This window comes from Pteronotus mesoamericanus, unplaced genomic scaffold (genome assembly GCF_021234165.1).
Source record: "Pteronotus mesoamericanus isolate MK-2021 breed Mesoamerican mustached bat unplaced genomic scaffold, CSHL_Meso_final contig_57, whole genome shotgun sequence".
Classification (NCBI taxonomy): Eukaryota; Metazoa; Chordata; class Mammalia; order Chiroptera; family Mormoopidae; genus Pteronotus; species Pteronotus mesoamericanus.
The window spans coordinates 61,773-80,656 of NW_026555203.1; the positions used below are offsets into that span (position 1 = coordinate 61,773).

An 18,884-nucleotide genomic window follows, 5' to 3' on the forward strand; every position below is an offset into this window, starting at 1 on the left:
TTGTCCCATAGGCTGTTTACACTATCCTTATTTTTTTGGATTTTTTTTCTTCTTGTTGTTCTGCTTGGTTACTTTTTGTTTCTTTATATTCCAAATCATTGATTTGATTCTCGGCTATATTCGAGTTTGGCTTTTTGTGGCAACAGGCAGCTGAATCTTTGTTTGTTTGTTTAGTAACACTTTCACAATTTGGGATCCTTGTGACTTACCTGTTAACAATTCCCAATGTAGCTCCAAACTTTTATAGTTGTTAGCAAACCATTCACCATTCCAGCATGGGTGTGCTCTCAATTAGTTTACGTTCTTGTCCTGCCTCTTTGTGAAATGAGATTTATCCTTCTCTTGTTCTGGAGTTAGAGAATTTTCTCCTCTTTGCCCTGACAATGAAGAACATATCTCATTATATCCAGATTTTCAGAGACTATTATAATTTCTACAGCTCCCATTTCTAAAACTGTTAGTGTATCTTCAACTCCAAAACAGTGTTTGCCAGTGCCCTGACTGATTTCATCAAAGCATCATCTTATTAATTTTTTTAATGAATTTCATGTTGAAGAGGACTCCAGTAGATAAGTCAATAGCTTCAACCAATCCATTTTTGCCACCATAAGATATATCAACTAATTTTAAAACTTATTATTGTAACCTCTGATCAGACAGATCAGATTGACTTACTTCATTTTTAAAACCAGCTAATTCAGCTAAAATGAGACCAGCAGCATTCACTTTGTCCCCAGAAATAAACAGCTGCACAACAGTCTTAGCTACTTTCTGAACATGGTTATGTCACTTTTTCATTCTTAAACAGGCGAAACACAAGGCTGTCTGACACCCTCTACCACGTTTTTTGTTGGGAGGGTGGAGATCCACAGTAGATTTATGCAGCACTTCTCTTGTGTTTCCTTGAACTGTGCCAAAAAATGCACCACTACCATTACAGTGAAGCCAAACTTGCTATCCTCTGAAAGCTGTGCTGTTAAGAGCCCCTGTATCGAATTTGTGTTCACACAAATACAATGATGTATTAATTGGTTTGAAATGTTTAAAGTCAAAAGTCAATGTTGACTTTCTTTATATATAATTGATTATGCTATTACAGGTGTCCCATTTTTTTCTCCCCTTTATTCTCCTCTGCCCTGAACCTCCCCTCTCACCAGCCTTTTCCCCCAACCCCCTTAGTTCATGTCCATGGGTCGTACATATAAGTTCTTTGGCTTCTCCATTTCCTATACTATTCTTAACCTCCCCCTGTCTATTTTGTACCTACTATTTATGCTTTGTATTCCCTGTACCTTTTCCCTCATTCTCTCCCCTCCCCCCATCTCCATTTCTCTGATTTTGTTCCTGCTCTAGTTGTTTGCTTAGTTGCTTTTTGTTTTTGTTTTAGGTTCAGTTGTTGATAGCTGTAAGTTTGTAATTTTACTGTTCACAGTTTTTGATCTTCCTCTTTTTCTTAGATAAGTCTCTTTAACATTTCAGGTAATAAGGGCTTGGTGATGATGAGCTCCTTTAACTTGACCTTATCTGGGAAGCACTTTACCCATTCATTCTAAATGATAGCTTTGCTGAATAGAGTAATCTTGGATGTAGGTCCTTGTTTTTCATGACTTGGAAAACTTCTTGCCAGCCCCTTCTTGCCTGTAAGGTTTCTTTGGAGAAATCAGCTGATAGTCTTATGGGAACTCTTTTGTAGGTAACTGTCTCTTTTTCCCTTGCTGCTTTTAAGAATCTCTCCTTATCTTTAATCTTGGGTAATGTAATTATGATGTGCCTTGGTGTGTGCTTCCTTGGGTCCAACTTCTTTAGGACTCTCTGAGCTTCCTAGATCTCCTGGAATTTTATTTCCTTGGCCAGATGGAAGAAGGTCTCCTTCATTATTTGTTCAAATAAGTGTTCAATTTCTTGCTCTTCCTCTTCTCCTTCTGGCACCCCTATGATTTGTTTGTTGGAACGTTTAAAGTTGCCCCAGAGGTTCCTAAGCCTCTCCTCATTTTTTTGAAATCTTGTTTCTTCATTCTGTTCTGGTTGAATGTTTATCTCTTCCTTCTGCTCACTATCGTTGATTTGCATTCTGGTTTCCTCCCCTTCACTGTTGGTTCCCTGTATATTTTTCTTTATTTCACTTTGCATAGCCTTCACCTTTTCCTCCATTTTGGGACCATGCTCAACCATTTCTGTGAGCATCCTGATTACCAGTGTTTTGAACTATGCATCTGATACATTAGCTATCTGTTCATCGCTTAGTTCTATTTTTGGAGCTTTGATCTGTCCTTTCATTTGGGCCGTATTGTTTGTCTCAGCACACCTGTTATGTTGGAAGTGGTGGAGCCTTAGGTATTGCCAGGGTGGGGCACTGTGGTGCTGTGTGTGGGGGAGGGGTCCTAGAGGGAACAATGTTGCTTGCTTGGCTCTCAGCTGGCTTTCAGTCGCTTCCCCCTGCTACCCACAAGCAAATTGGGTCCTTCTGGTGCTGATTCCGAGGTCGGTGGGTTTGTGTACATTCTAGGACCCTGTGGGTCTCTGCGATGAACTCTCCTGTGAGGCTGGGAGTTTCTCCCACTGCCGTATCCACCACCGTTTTTTACAGCCAGAGGTTTTGAGACTTTCTTTTTCCTGCACTGGAGCCCTTGGATGTACAATCTGTCTCACTCCGCAGTTGTTCCTCCCAAATTATCCACACGCAAATGTGGGACCACCCAGTCTGTCCCTGCTACCTTGCCATCCGTCCTCTCCCCTCCAGCTGCTCATCTCCACCCCTACTGCTGGTCTGGATGAATGTTTCTTCTTTAACTCCTTGGTTGTTGGACTTTCCATACAGTTTGATTTTCTAGAAGTTCTGGTTATTTTTTGTTTTTAAATTTGTTGTTGTCCTCCTTTTGGTTGTGCAAAGAGACAAAGTCTGAACTTTCACACTTTAAAAAAACATGGCAAAGACTTCCAACCTCCAGTCCAACTTGTAAAGAGTATGGAAGGCACCCTGGCTGTGTGGCTCAGCTGATTGGAACATCGTCTGTGCACCAAAATGTTGTGGGTTCAATTCCCAGTCAGAGCATGTACTTAGGTTGCAGATTTCATCCCCAGTTGGGGTGTGTACAGGAGGAAACAGATTGATGTCTCTCTCTCACATCACTGTTTCTCTGTCTCTCTCTCTCTCAAATTAATAAACATATCCTCAGGTGAGGATTAAATACACACACACAGGGAGAAAAGATGGCGGAGGAGTGAAAGGGAGTCACGCTGACCTCCTCCCAAAACCAAACTGGAATTGCAACTAAATAATGGAGTAATCACCTGGAAAGCAGTGGAGCGATAGTGGGAGAGGAGCCTTGGTGCCGCGGACAGCGGATTCGACTCTCACACATCCCAACGGGTGAGAATTGCGGTGGAGGCTCGAGAGGGTGGGCTGGGTGCGCACGGGCACTGGCACCAGAGGGACATTGAAACGGCCAGTTAGCGTCCCCCCGGGAAGAACGGGGTCTGAATCATAAACAGGAACCCCTAAACTACAGCCGCTAAAGCTGAGAAAATACAGACAAAACACAACCCCAAAAAGCTTAGGGGCACTCTCTGCCAGAGACAGGTGGCTGGGGATGCAAAGAGACATTTAAAGGGCAAACGCAAAAGTTGCAGCAGCAGCCACCCTCCTTGATCGCTGGGTACAGGCGGCAGCAGGGTGGGCTGGTGCCTGGGAAAAGACTGGTGAGGAAAACTTTGTGAAGAGAACTGACTCTGCGGCCGGTGGAGCCCGGGTGATAACGCACTTCCCACTCTGCAGCTACCATCTCGCTCAGGCATAAGGGAATCAATTAACCTGCCTTTTGTGCGCTCCGCACACAGCTTGTGCGCCTGTGACCTGCGGGGCTGAGTGCAGACTGTCTGGGAGAGCTTTGAGGAGAGACTGGAGACAGTGGCGTTGGGGAAAGAACGGGAGGAGGAACCGGGGAGTCCCGACTCCCTCCCCGTTCGGTAGTCTCCATTGTGGGCTGGAAAGGCGCGACCCCAAAGAGGCAGAAGCGGGGCGCGCATGAACCAGACTGCCTGCGATTGAAACGCAGTCCGCACAGGGGTTGGATCCTCAGCCGAAGGGGTCACAGAACTGCCCAGAGGCCCCTGAGGGGAGACTAGAAACGGAGGCATTGGGGAAAGAACGGGAGGAGGAACCGGAGAGTCCCGACTCCTTCTCCTTGCCGAAGTCTCCATTGCGCGGGAAGAGGCCACACCCCCAAAGAGCCAAAAGCCGAAAAGCAAACATAGACACCCCCAAAACACCCAGAGCAGGCGCGCACACTTGCGCCGAGTGACTGGCGAGGGTTGGCGAGCGTGTGTGTGACCCACGCGGGCTGGCAAACGCTTGCACCTGCCGGCAAGGCCTCACACAGACTGGCACCCATACGGCCTGCGAGGGATTGCACAGAGGGGCAAGGGCAGGCGTAAATTGACCCGCCCGCCGCGATTGCGGAGCAGCCCACAAAATAAGTAGAGCTGCCCAGAGTCCCTGGAGGAGAGACCAGAAACAGGATTAACCGGAGAGCTGATTTCCTCCCATTTCCGTAGTCCCCATTTGGCGAGGGCAAGCAACGCACCCAAAGAGCCAAAAGCGGGGAAAACACACAATAGAAGACCCTAAACTGACCAGTGCCGCGAAGCTCGCGTGCCAGGGAGGTCAGATGAGCACGGGAGGTCGCGAATAAGCCCCCTGGTCTGGGGCAAACACATGCGAGCCCAGGCAGGTGGGGGACCCTGCCACGCTGGGAACGCGCTCAAGGAGCTCTCGTGAGAGCGCAGAGAGATCCCAAAAAATAGCCCAGCCCTGACCGAAGGGGTCACAGAGCTGTTCCAAGCAGGAGTCAGACACAGGCATTAGACTCCTGAAAGGCTCAAACAAACAACCCAAGGCCCTATAGGGTCAACAACTGACATCATCAGAGGCAAGCCCAGAAAGAAAAGTAAAGGACAAAAATACTTAACAGACTCTCACAAAAATGGGAAGAAAAAGAAGTTCTCCCCAAATGAGTGGAAAAGGGGACTCCCCACAGAGAGAGCTCAATGAAATAGAGGCAAGGGAACTATCAGATATGGAATTTAAAACAATGGTTCTAAGGAAGCTCAATGAGCTCAGCCAGCTCAAAGAGAACTATGAGAAACTGCAGAGAAACTATCAGGATCTCACAGCAAACTATATCAGCCTGGAAAAGGACATAGAAACTATCAAGAAGACACAAGAGGATATGAAGAATACCATTTCTGAATTGAAGAACACAGTAGAAGGAATCCAAAGCAGGCTGGATGAAGCTGAGGATCGAATCAGTGAGATGGAGGATAAGGTAGAAAAAAGCTCCCAGAAAGAGCAAGAAATGGAAAAACGGCTCAAAAAGAATGAAGAAGCATTTAGGGAAATGCAGGACAACCTGAAACGCAATAATATCCATATAATAGGGATACCAGAAGGAGAAGAAGAGGATCAAGGAATAGAGAACCTCCTCGAAAAAGTAATGATGGAAAATTTCCCTAATTTGAGGAGAGAAAGGCTCTCATGGATCCAGGAGGCACAGAGGACCCCACTCAAGAAGGACCCAAGGAGGTCCACTCCAAGACACATCATCATTAAAATGGCAAATGTCAAAGACAAAGAGAGAATCCTGAAGGCAGCAAGGGAGAAGGAGAAAGTAACAATCAAGGGGGCCCCGATACGCCTAGGAGCTGACTTCTCAACAGAAACACTCCAAGCCAGAAGGGAATGGCAACAAATATTCCAAGCCATGAAAAGCAAGGGCCTACAGCCAAGGCTGCTCTACCCAGCTAGGCTCTCCATTAAAATAGAAGGAGAAATACGGAGTTTCCCAGACAAAAGAAAGCTAAAAGAATACATCTCTACCAAACCAGCACTCCAAGATATGCTAAGGGGACTGGTTTAAGCAGATGAAGGAAAAGAATGAGACAGAGAGGAACACAAGTACAAAGAGAAAAGATGAGTAAGTTTCTATCAGTAATATCTCTCAATGTGAATGGATTAAATGCCCCAATCAAAAGACACAGGGTAGCTGAATGGATAAGAAAACATGACCCACACATATGCTGCCTACAAGAGACCCACCTCAGAGCAAAAGACCTACACAGATTGAAAGTAAAGGGATGGAAAATAATATTCCAAGCAAATGGACATGAGAAAAAGGCTGGCGTTGCCATACTTGTATCAGACAAAGTAGATTTCAAAGCAAAGGCCATAAAGAGAGACCCAGAGGGGCACTTTATCATACTTAAAGGAAGAATCTATCAAGAAGACATCAACATTGTAAACTTATATGCTCCCAATATAGGAGCCCCCAAGTTTATAAGGAAATTGTTGGATGACTTCAAAAAAGATATAGACAGCAACACACTGATAGTAGGGGATTTCAACACCCCACTGTCCAAAATGGACAGATCTTCCAAACAAAACATTAATAAACATATCGTGGCGCTGAATGAAACACTGAATCAAAGAGACTTAACTGACATATATAGAACCTTACATCCCAAAGAAGAAAAATACACATTCTTTTCAAATGCTCACGGCAGTTTTTCAAAGATAGACCACATGATAGGACACAAAGCAAGCCTCAGTAAATTCAGGAAAATTGAAATAATACCAAACTTTTTCTCAGACCACAAGGCCTTGAAACTCGAAATCAAACTCAAAGAGAAACTTCAAAAACTTGGAAACTCATGGAGACTGAACAGTACACTTTTAAACAATGAATGGGTCAATAATGAGATAAGAGAAGAAATCAAAAAATTTCTGGAAACAAATGAAAATGAACAGACAACTGTCCCAAAACCTATGGGACACAGCAAAGGCGGTCCTGAGAGGGAAGTTCATAGCAATACAGGCTTACCTTAAAAAGATAGAAACATTTCAACTAAAAGACCTAACACTACAACTTGAAGAACTGGAGAAACAACAACAAATAAATCCCAGAGCAAGTAGAAGGAAATAGTCAAGATTAGAGCAGAACTGAATGACATAGAGACAAAAAGAACAATTCAGAGGATCAACCAATCCAGAAGCTGGTTCTTTGAAAAGATTCATAAAGTGGACAAACCTTTGAGCAGACTCATCAAGAAAAAAAGGGAGAGGACCCAAATTAATAATATCAGAAATGAAAGAGGAGAAATAACAACTGATACCACAGAAATACAAATGATCATCAGAAACTATTATGAACAATTATATGCCAAGAAATTTGAAAATCTGGATGAAATGGACAAATTTTTAGAAAAGTATAATCTTCCAACACTGAAGGAGGAAGAAACAGAAAGCTTGAACAGACCGATAACAGTTGGGGAAATTGAAGCAGTAATCAAGAAACTCCCAGCACACAAAAGTCCAGGGCCAGACGGTTTCCCAGGAGAATTTTACAAAACATTTAAGGAAGAGCTAACCCCTGTCCTTCTCAGACTATTCCAAAAAATCCAAGAGGAGGGAAGACTGCCAGACTCCTTCTATGAGGCCAGCATCACCCTGATCCCAAAACCAGATAAAGACCCTACAAAGAAAGAAAACTACAGGCCAATTTCGCTGATGAACATAGATGCTAAAATCCTCAACAAAATATTGGCAAACCGCATCCAGCAATACATTCAAAAGATTATCCATCACGATCAAGTGGGATTCATCCCAGGGATGCAGGGATGGTTCAATATACGCAAATCAGTAAACGTGATACACCACATAAATCAAAGAAAAGACAAAAACCACATGATCATCTCGATAGATGCAGAAAAAGCATTTGACAAGGTACAGCACCCATTTATGATCAAAACACTCAGCAAAATGGGAATCAATGGGGCATTCCTCAACGTAATAAAGGCCATATATGAAAATCCTACAGCCAATATCATACTCAACGGGCAAAAACTGAAAGCTTTCCCACTAAGATCGGGAACACGACAAGGATGTCCGCTCTCACCGCTTCTTTTCAACATCGTATTGGAAGTCCTAGCCACAGCGGTCAGACAAGAGAAAGAGATAAAAGGCATCCAAATAGGAAAGGAGGAAGTAAAACTATCATTGTTTGCAGATGACATGATAGTGTACATAGAGAACCCTGTAGACTCTACCAAAAAACTCCTCAACCTAATAAGTGAATTTGGCAAAACAGCAGGATACAAAGTCAACATTCAGAAATCAAAGGCGTTTTTGTACACCAGCAATGCAATAGAAGAAGAAGAAATCAGGAAAAATATACCATTCGATATAGCACGAAAAAAGATAAAGTACCTAGGGATAAATTTAACCAAAGACACAAAAGACCTGTATGCAGAAAACTATACAACATTGAAAAAAGAAATTAAGGAAGACACAAATAAATGGAAGCATATACCATGCACATGGATTGGAAGAATTAATATCCTTAAAATGTCCATACTACCAAAAGCAATTTATAGATTCAACGCAATCCCTATTAAGATACCAATGACGTATTTCACAGAAATAGAACAGACATTTCAAAAATTTATATGGAACCATAAACGACCTCGAATAGCTGCAGCAATTTTGAGAAAGAAACACAAAGTAGGAGGGATCACAATACCGGACATCAAACTCTACTACAAAGCCACTATACTCAAAACAATCTGGTACTGGCACAAGAACAGACCCATAGACCAGTGGAACAGAATAGAAAGCCCAGAAATAAGCCCAGGTCTCTATGGACATCTAATATTTGACAAAGGGGGCAGAAGCATAAAATGGAGCAATAACAGCCTCTTCAACAAATGGTGTTGGGAGAGCTGGATGGCTACATGCAAAAAATTGAAATTGGATCATCAGCTGACACCATACACAAAAATAAACTCAAGATGGATAAAAGACTTAAATATAAGTCGCAACACCATCAAAGTCCTAGAGGAGAACATTGGCAGGAAACTCTCAGATATCCCACGCAGCAATTTTTTCACTGATATGTCTCCTAAAGCAAGGGACATAAAGGAAAGAATAAACAAGTGGGACCTCATCAAAATAAGAAGCTTCTGCACGGCTAAAGAAAACATCAGCAAAATGAAAAGGGAGCCAACCATTTGGGAAAATATATTTGCTAATGATACATCAGATAGAGGTTTGATCTCCAAGATATACAAAGAACTCACTCGACTTGACTCCAAGAAGACAAACGATCCAATCAAAAAATGGACAAAGGACCTGGGCAGATGCTTTTCTAAGAAGGAGATACAGAGGGCCCAGAGGCATTTGAAAGGATGCTCTGCATCACTAGCCATTAGAGAAATGCAGATCAAAACCACCATGAGGTACCACCTCACACCGGTCAGAATGGCCATCATAAACAGATCCACAAACAACAGGTGCTGGCGAGGCTGTGGAGAAAAGGGAACTCTAGTCCACTGTTGGTGGGAATGCAGACTGGTGCAGCCACTATGGAAAGCAGTGTGGAATTTCCTCAGAAAGCTGAAAATGGAACTGCCTTTTGATCCAGCGATTCCCCTGCTGGGACTATACCCTGAGAACACCAAAACGCCAATACAAAAGAACCTATGCACCCCCATGTTCATAGCAGCACAATTTACAATAGCCAAGTGTTGGAAGCAACCTAAATGCCCATCAGTAGATGACTGGATCAAAAAATTAGGGTACATATACACAATGGAATACTATGCAGCAGAAAGAAAAAAAGAACTACTAAACTTCGCAACAGCATGGATGGAACTGGAAAGCATCATGCTAAGCGAAATAAGCCAGGGGGCGAAAGACAAATACCATATGATCTCACCTATAAGCGGAACCTAACCAACAATGCAAAGAAGCAAGGCAAATATGACCAGCAACACTGAAAGGAAAAGAAATCAACAGAGACAAGAGGGAAGGGGGGGGCAGGGAAAGGGAAGGGAAGGGGAAAGTCAAGGAACATATAGCAAGGACTCATGGACAAAACCAAAGGGGAAGAGCTGAGGGAGGGAAGGTGGGAGGGGGCAAGGGAAAGAGGGGGGGGAAGGCAGAGACAAATGTATTTAAAAAGTAAATAAATTAATTAAAAAAATAAAAAATAAAAAAAATAAATAAATAAATTGTTATACAAATAAAAAAAAATACACACACACATACATACATATAATCTCTTTTTTAAAACAGTATGGAAGGCATTCTCATCTTCACAGCAAGAAATAAAATGAACTAGAAACAGCTCCTTTGATCCATCATAGAATTGAGATCACAGACCAAACTGTTGCCCTGAAAACTAGATACAGACATATAAAGAGAAACACAATGTACCAGGAGCAGAAGTCTAAGAGAAGAAACCCACAATTGGTGTCAGGATGAGTAGGAACACAAACTGTAATCTGGCAAATTTCTACAAGCTCTACCTTGAAATGTGGACTACTTTGAGAGTTAATTCTGGGGGCTTTCCTCAATGGAACTCCACTCTTTCATGAATTTTACCTCTAGGAGCCCCACCAAGTTGTCACTGTAACAATTGGGGGGGTACCTCCTGCTTACAGCAGGGGGAGGGGGAAAAGAAACCTTTTTGAAATATTTCAGAGCTCTCTGTTTTCCTCAACCAAGGCTTGTCCTGAAGGGTTTACCAGAGCCTAAATGACTTGGGTTTCACCAAAGCCTAGCTGACCACGGGGAAGGGAAATACCCAACTCCAGCCCCTTCTAGCTTTCTGTCTCAGTGAAAAGGAAGTGTAGGGAAGCTGAGAAGCACTTGTAAAAATCACAACCCAGCGAGACAGGTTCACTAAATGAGTAAGAGCTAATCAGGACTATAGAATGCTTCTCCTCCCCTCAATCCTACTGCCACATTGATAGTGCTCCTGTGTGATAACAGTGGGTTACAGCTAAAAGAAGTGCATATGACTGAGATCCTATATACAAACAAACACCTGTCTAGGGAAACTCAAAGGTGATAGGGGAGGCAAAAAAAAGACAACAAAGGAAATTTTAGCCTCCAACACATGCAACTATGGCAAACAGTAAACACAGCCTAATCCTAGCCAGATGAACATAAAACTGCATACTAAAAACAATCTACGGCAATTCTTTTACCCAATACATCATGACAAGCTTTCAACAAAAAAAAAATATATAACGCATACTAAAAATTGTTTTAAAAACATATTCCATAGAGACAAAGCAAACATCAGAACCAGATTCAAACATGGCAGACATTTTGGGATTACCATATTTTGCCACATATAATGCACACCCACGTTTATGGTCCAAACTTTCAGGAAAAAAATATTTTGTTTTAATTTTTTAATTCAATTTTAAAAGTTCCACAAAACCAATTATTGTATTCCATGGTATTATTTTGCAGATATAATTATTTCTTTCTAGAGTTATACTTTTAACACATAAGTATAAATAAAAGAATTAAAAACATTTATATAGATATAGAATTAGTACTGCCCACATATAACGTGCATCCTTATTTTTCCCTAAAAATTTTGAGCAAAAATGTGCACATTTTATACGGCAAAATATGGTATGTGATCTGGAACTTAAAATAACTATGATCAATATGCTAAGGGCTCTAATGAATAAGTGGACAGCATTCAAGAACAGATGAATAATGTGAACCAAGAGATTAAAAACTCTAAGAAAGAATCAAAAGGAAATGCTAGAAATCAAAAACACCATAATAGAAATGAAGAATGCCTTTGATGGGCTTGTCAACAGACTGGAAAAAGTAGATGATAATTAATGAGCTAGAAGATATGAAAATAAAACTTCCCAATATGACAAAAGAAAATGTTCAAAATGAAAAGCAAAGAGAAAACATGAAAAAATAGAACAGAATATCCAATAACTATAGATAGTTACAAAAGGTGTAACATATATGTATGTAGTGGGAATACCAGAAGGATAAGAATGAGAGAAAGTAATGGAAAAAATATTTAAAGTAATACTGGTAGAGAAATTTTCCAAATTAATGGCAGACACCAACAACAGATCTACGATGTTCAAAGAATATCAAGCAGGATAAATTTTTTATTAATCTACACTGGAGCATATCATATTCAAACTGTAGAAAATCAAAGTGAAAGAGAAAAATTTGAAAGTAGCCAGGTGAAAAATAAAACCTATAGAGGAGCAAGAATGAGAATCACATTAGAATTCTCTTCAGAAAATGCGCAAGTAAGAAGAGAGTGAAGTGAATTATTTAATGTGTTGAAAAAAAAATACCACCAACTTAGAATTCTGCATCCATCAAAATTATCCTCCAAAAGTGAGGAGAAGTAAAAACTTTCTCAGATAAACAAAAAGTGAGGGAATTTATCACCAGTACACCTGACTTGCAAGAAATGTTAAAAGATGTGCTTTAGGGAGAAGGAAAATGATATAGATCAGAAATTCAGACCTATATAAAGAAAGGAAGAATATTAGGAAAATAAGAAGTGAAGGTAAAATAAAATATTTTATTTTTAATATTCTTAATTGATCTAACAGATATCAATTTTTTCAAAATAATAGCAGAAATGTAGTCAGTGATTATAGCATATGGATAAATAGAATGAAAAACAGCAGTATTATAAAGGACAGGAGAGAGGAATTGGGAATACTGTGTATAAGGTATTTGCATTACCAATAAAATGATAGTGTTATTTGAAAGTAGACTTAGATTTATTGTAAATATATATATGGCAAACTCTAGGACAACTACTAAAATTTTTTAAGTACAACTGATATGTTAGGAGAGGAGAGAAAATTGAATCATAATTAAAAACCTCAATTAAAACTAGGGAAGGCAGAAAAAGAGTGAAAGACAAAATAGAAACCAAGAACAATGACAATGAATAGAAAACAGTTACAAAAATGTTAGATATTAATCCAACTATATCAATAATCATTTTAAATGTGAATGGTCTAAATATGTCAATTAAAAGACTCAGATGGTTAGAGAAGATTAAAAAAAAAAAAAAAGACCGAACTATATGTTGTCTACAAGAAACCAAAAGCTGGTTCTTTGAAAATATCAGTAAAAGTGATAAATCCCTCTCCAGGCTAACCAAGATAAAAATAGAGAAGACATAAATTGCTAATACCAGAAATGAAATAGGAGCCATAACTATTGATCCTATGGACAGTAAAAGGATAAAAAAAATGCCATGAACAACTCTGTGGACACAATTTTGATAACTTAGAAGGAATTCCTTGACAGACACAATCTACCAATAGTCACACAAAGAGAAATGAACTATCCAAATATGCCTATGTCTACATTTAAAATTGGGTCAATAATTAATAACCTTCCAAAACAGAAAGCACAAGGCATAGATGGGCTCACTGGGGAATTCTACCAAACATTTTAAAAATAAATGACACCAATTCTTTACAATTTGTTTTAGAAAATAGAAGCAGAGAGAATACTTCCTATCTAATTCTATGAGGTCAGCATTAAACTCATACCAAAACCAGACAATACTTCCAAGAAAGGAAAACTAAAGACCGCTATCTCCCAAGATGTAAAAATCCTCAACAAAATATTAGCAAATCAAATCCAACAATGTATGAAAAGAATTATACACAATGACCAACTGGAATTTATCCCAAGTATGCAAGGCTGGTTCACAGTTAAAAGTCAATTAATGTAATCCATCACATCAACAGGTTAAAGAAGAAAAATCACAAGAGCATATCATCAGAGGTAGAAAAATAATTTGACAAAAATCCAACACTAATTCATGTGAAAAACTCGTACCAAACAAGTAGAGGGAAAGTTCCTCAACACAATTAAGGACATTTATTTAAAAACCTACAACTATAATCATTCTTGATGATGAGAAACTAGATGCTTTTACCATAAAATTAGGAACAAAACAAAGGTGTCCCCTCTAATCACTCCTACTGAACATCATACTAGAAGTTCTAGTTAATGCAATAAGAAAAAGCAAAATAAAAGGCATACAGACATGGAAGGAAGAAATAAAACTGTTTTTGTTCACAGTGACATGATTGTCTAGGTATAAATTCTCAAGAAATTGACCAAAAAGCCTTGACTATAATCAGTGACTATAGAAAGACTGCAAGGCATAGGTAAATATACAAAAGCCAGCCACTTTCATATATACCAGCAACAAGCAATTGGAATTTGAAATTTAAAACACACCATTTATATTACTACCAAAAACTGAAATACTTATGTATAAACCTAACAAAATATGTGTAGTATCTCAATGTCTATATGTGGAAAACTAAAAAACTCTGATATAAGAAATTAATAAAGAGCTAAATAAATGGAGAGATATTCTATATTCATGGATAGGAAGACTTGATATTGTTAACATGTCAGTTCTCTCCAACTTGACCTATAGATTGAACACAATCCCAACCAAAGCCCAGCCAGTTACTTTGTGGAAATTGAGAAACTGATCTTAAAGTTTATATGGAGAAGCAAAAGACTCAAAGTAGCCAAATTAATACTGAAAAAGAACAAAGCCAGAAGACTGACACTGCTTAACTTCAAGACTCAATATAAAGCTACAGCAGTAAATATATTGTGGCATTGCCTAAAGAGTAAAAAAAAAAAAACAAAAAAACAGGTGAGTGGAACAGAATAGAGAGCCCAGCAGTAGACTCACATAAATATAGTCAACTGATCGTTACCAAATAAGCAAAGGCAATTCAATAGAGAAAGGACAGTCTTTTCAACAAATGATGCTGGAACAACTACACAAAAACGTGCACATGAATGTTTATAGTAACTTTATTCATAATCACCAAAACCTGTAAGTAACCAAGAAGTCCTTCAATAGGTAAAGAGAAAAACTGTGATGAATCCATACAACAGAATATTATTCAGTGATAAAAAGAAATGAGCTATCAAGCCATGAAAAGACATGGAGGAACCTTAACTTAAATACACATCACTAAGTTAAAGAAGCGAGTATGATTCCAACTACATAACATTGTGGAAAAGGAACAACTGTAGGGACAGTAAAAAGATCAGTGGTTAGTAGGAGTTTTGGGGGGAGTGGAAGGGGAAGAGAGCAGGAAAGAAAGGATTAATAGGTGGAGCACAGGGGATTTTTTTAGGGCAGTGAAACTATTCTGTATGATATGGTAACAGTAGATACATGACATCATGCATTTAACAAAACCCATAGAAAGCACAACACAAAGAGTGAACCCTAATGTAAACCATGGATTTCAGTTAATTATAATTTATCAATATCAGTTCATCAACTGTAACAAATATACAGTAATACAAAATATTAATAATAGGGGAAACTGTGAGGGAGGAGTGGGAGGCAGAGGAAGAGACAGAGTATATGAGAACTCTGTACTTTCTGCTCAATTTTTCTGTAAACTTAAAACAGCTCTACAAATTAAGTCTATTAGTTTTTATTTTAACAACAAGACCCTCCTCAAAAAAAAGCACAAGACAGCGTCAAAGCATAAACATTGCTAGCATCTCCACACACTTGGATCCGATGTTTTCAATATGTGCCTTTTTTGGGGTTTTAGTTAATTGGTGTGGTTCATCTGATATTAGATATAAAAGTACTTCATATAGTGTTGGTTAAATTTTGCAAAACTGCATTTTGAGGAACTTCTGTTCTTTCATTTTTAAAGCATAAAAAGGGGGGAAAGGGACGTGGAAAAGGAGAAAGAGGAGGAAGAGAAGAAGGCTACAACCTGAGAAACTCAAATGCCACAGTTCCATATTAACATTTGCCCTTAAAGAAATAGCAAAGGTAAGAAAAAATAGCATTTATCTTTATATCATCACAACAAAAGTTTTGTACCTAAATGCCACAAATAAAGAACATCAGTAAATTGGAGTTAAGCAATGCAGAAAAGCGGGCTGTATCTTCTTTAGCTGTATTTATCTTCCTTTCCCTTTTCTCCTCTTTCACACATAGATGCAAACTGATATTTGTTCAATTTTATTTGGAATCTGTGACATCACAACCATTGGCTTGCTTCAAGATCTGGGTGGTGTGCGAAGCTTTGGCGCTTCCTCATTCTCCACCCTCTCAGATGTTAAGGATGAGCTTCCTCACACTCAGCACTAGCCTCTAGTATAGTTGATCAACATCCTATTCTCTAGGGCCTGGTGTATTAGTCACTCTTTCCTCTCTTTATCTTGTATATGCGTATGCATGTATACACACACGCATGCGCACATACACACACACACACACACACACACACACACACACATAGGATCGTTAGCTAAAATATATCCTGCAAGGGTTACATCATTCCATTTCATACTATGTTATTTTTGGTCATCAGAACACTCCCACAGGCTCCATCCATGTTTCTACCTGTTGGCAGGCACAACTTCTCCCAATGAGGTTAAACTAGAAATAATTGTCCATTTATGGCATGGTATTTCTAATATGAAGTTTGTATTGGCTGACCCAAAAGTTTGAGAATTTTCCATACATCTAGAGGCCTAATATAATCAAACTTCTTCCTACAAATGGAGCATCAGTTCAGGTGTTAGAGGAACCAACAAAGCCAGCGCCCCAGTAGAGTTACTAGAGAGAAAGTTTGTATCGACCAAGAAATATTTGAGAAGAAAATTATTTTTTAAAATATGCAGTTCAGGGCTTGAGCCCATAGATCCTTTCAAAACATATTGGTGATTTAAAACTTTGTTTTAGTCTCACAACTTCTTAAACAATTGTTGGTATAATTGGAAAGCACCTACAAATTCAAATGGACACAGGCTACAAACTGGTCTTCCCAACTCCCACTTCCTCAACCCCCATTTCCACAACCCAGATCCCTGCCTTGGTGCTCTGGGTGGCAGCCATGCACCTGCCCAAGCAACTCAGATTGCAAAGAGAAGTAGTTAATGGAAGCTGAATACATCATAGCCCATAACACACAATCTATTTAACTCCTATAAAGAATGGATCCATGTAAGGATGAATGATTTTTTTTGTCTTGGCTGGGTTGGGTTTCAACAGGACTCAACCTCTGCCCCACCTCTGTGACTGCCTATGTGCTCTGACTCCCCCCTCACTTCCCATTGGAGAAACACAGGCTTCTCCAAGGCAACTGAGCAAGAAGAGTATCATGCCAATCAGAAGTGCAGGGGCAGGAGTTTTCTCATTGAAACTAAAGTGCATGATAATGGGCAGGTAGAACAAGCACTGTTGCAAAGTTCACTTTTAGAGGCAATTGGTGTAAAAGTGCTCAGCCTGGTGTCACGAAAGTTAGATGTAGGTTTTCCATTCAAAACTTTATTAGAAATTTCCCCAAATCTCTATCCTAAATAATATAACTTCTCTTACTTTGTTTCTTGGTTCTCACCCATGACCGATTGTTTTTACATACAAGATATTCAACATAATTATACAACAAAAATAAATAAAATTAGTCCCTAAATATTGAAAGTAAAATTAAACAAATGAGCTTGTGTATTAAATTAGTGGCATAACCACGTGGAGATAAACAATTTCATGTCAGCTTAAGACACAGTAATTTCATCATCCATCCCTAGTGGAGGTATGCCCTAAGGATAAAAATAATAAAAGAAAAAATCTTCAACTCTTTTCAGTAATTCTTTTGTTGGTGGTAGTGTTGGTATTTTTACACTGACACTGCTATATGTATATTGTGTAATAAAGTAAATGAATAATTATACTGGGGACATTGAGAGCTGGAATTTTTGTGTGGAAAAAAAGGCAATACAAATCTAAGATTATTGAGGTTAAATAAAATCTCAGTAGTCTTGAGTGGAAGTACCAATGTGAATAATTCATGGTGTATTTTATCATCAAATAAGATTCTACTTCAGGTCTATCTGGTGTGGCTCAGTGGATTGAGTGCGGCCTGCGAGGCAAAGGGTCACAAGTTCAATTCCCAGTGTAGGGCACATGCATGGGTTGCAGGCCAGGTTCCCAGCAGGGTCGTGCAAGATGCAACCACACATTGATGTTTCTCTTCTTCCCTTCTCCTCTCTAAAAATAAATAAATCTAAAAGAAAAAAAAATCTACCTCTATTCACCAAATGTAAAAAAAGATATCCAATAGTTTGGTCCATTTGTTCCATTTAACATTATGTAATACATCTTTCCTTTAAATTCCAAAAAAAAAAAAAAAAAAAAGGAGTTTTCCAGTAATTAATGGCATTGGTTCTCATTGTCTGATAAGTTACTTCTTAGGAAGAAAGGCCCAGAGGCCGTCTAGCTGCTAGTAGAATTGGTTCAGAATTTCCACAGCAAACTCATTGTGCCTTCAAAACTTAAAGTCGGTAGCCCTAAATGGTATAGCTCAGTGGATTGAGCGCTGGCCTGCGAACCAATGGGTCCCTGGTCCGATTCCCTGTCTAGGGCAAATGCCTGGGTTGCTGGGCCAGGTCCCCAGTTGGGGACGCGCGAGAGGCAACTACACAGTGGTGTTTCTCTCCCTCTCTTTCTCCCTCCCCTCCCCTCTATCTAAAAATAAATAAATAAAATTTAAAAAATTAGAATCAGTAGAACTAGTACTCCAATGCTCTTTGGTTTAAAAACAGTGTAAAACGAATAGAAGTAATGATCAGTAATGACCATGTATATTACTGAGCTAGTGAATGACGGGACTAGTTTAAGGGGCCGGACAAGGAGGGGGGCGCTTTACAAATTCCTTTTGTTGGAGTACACTGGTGGAGATGGGTGTCTGGGCGATAAGTATGCAATTTTTCTCTAGGGTGCAAACTTAACTGGAGAGTATCGGCTCAAGTCATTAACATAGAATTTGTTCCTTCTAAGCTAATTGGGCAATATGGAGTTTGGACATCATAGCTAAACACCAATTAAGATAAACCTTTCTTATTTTGCTGGGAACTGGAAAGAAAAATTGCACGTGGCAGGGCGAGGGCGCTGCATACACGCGTGCGCCCGCGGGGGCATACATTACATACACACACATATACATAAATATATGTA

The 18,884-nt window shown here is 39.6% G+C and overlaps 1 pseudogene; it reads right to left on the minus strand.

The window, feature by feature from the left end:
* Window positions 1–114: 114 nt before the first annotated feature.
* On the minus strand, window positions 115–17,272 carry LOC129076126 (eukaryotic peptide chain release factor subunit 1-like; annotated as a pseudogene).
* Window positions 17,273–18,884: the final 1,612 nt, after the last annotated feature.